The following is a 1,091-nucleotide window of genomic DNA, read 5'->3' on the forward strand; positions in this document are numbered from 1 at the left end:
AAATGCTATTTAAAAAAAATAGCCATTTTAAGCCCACTCTCAACTTTACTTGACCCTAGCCATTAACAAGCCTAAGATGGCGGCTGACCCAATCCCAAGAAATTGTCTCTGCCCTGACCTAAGGGAGGAGAGGGCTGGAGGGATGTGAGTGGAGTATGCGTGTGTGTGTGTGTGTGTGTGTGTGTGTGTGTGTGTGTGTGTGGGTTATGGGAGGGTGGCAGTATTTTCCCCTATGGAAATTATGATGGTAATTAACAGGCACGTAATGGAACAGCAGTTGATTGCATGCTTATTAGCAGTAGGCCACGCAGTGTCGTGCAAGAGTGTGGTGGCAGTGGTCTGTTCTGTTGCCTCCTGTCTCTGAGGCTCTCAGCAAGGTCCAGTGACCTGGCACTGACTCCAGCAGCCATGTCATACTGTATCAGTGGGGAAGAATCCTGAGACGTATTGAGTATTGAAGGGACTACATCGCTGACTGTGTCTTTTATGGTCTTTTATTGACACCTGAGATCTGTTCAGGTGATGTGTACTGTACGTTGGTACAAACAGTACTCTTTTTTCACTTTTTCACTCCCATCGTAGTCAATTCTCAATTCTCACTCTCTCTACCCCCCTCACTCTGCTTGTCTCTCTCTCTCTCTCTCTCTCTCTCTCTCTCTCTCTCTCTCTCTCTCTCTCGCACACACACACACACACACACACACACACACACACACTCTACTTACCCATCCCTGTGTTTTGCTTTCACTCACAGAACCGGCCCATTAGAAGAGAAGAGCAGCCACCAAAAAAAAAAAAGCTTAAAAGCTTTGCCTGGTGTTTTGATGAGAGATAGCCTGCTCCGTGCTCCAAAAGCAGCATTACCCCGCCGCCACTGGCAGGCCCAGTGCTCTGTGTAATTGATTTTTGTCCCTTATAAGCCACTGCCACGCCAGAGAGACAGAGCGTGGAAGTACATCATCACACCGAGACAGCCAATCCACCGAGCGGGAGAGGAAGGGTAATTGAGTTTCAGATATGAGCACAAACTTTCGGGATGATTTAGGTCTTGTGGTGAGCTTGCATGAAAGACAAAAAGGAGCAAGGCAGCG

The sequence above is a fragment of the Sardina pilchardus genome, chromosome 18 (genome assembly GCF_963854185.1).
Source record: "Sardina pilchardus chromosome 18, fSarPil1.1, whole genome shotgun sequence".
Classification (NCBI taxonomy): domain Eukaryota; kingdom Metazoa; phylum Chordata; class Actinopteri; order Clupeiformes; family Clupeidae; genus Sardina; species Sardina pilchardus.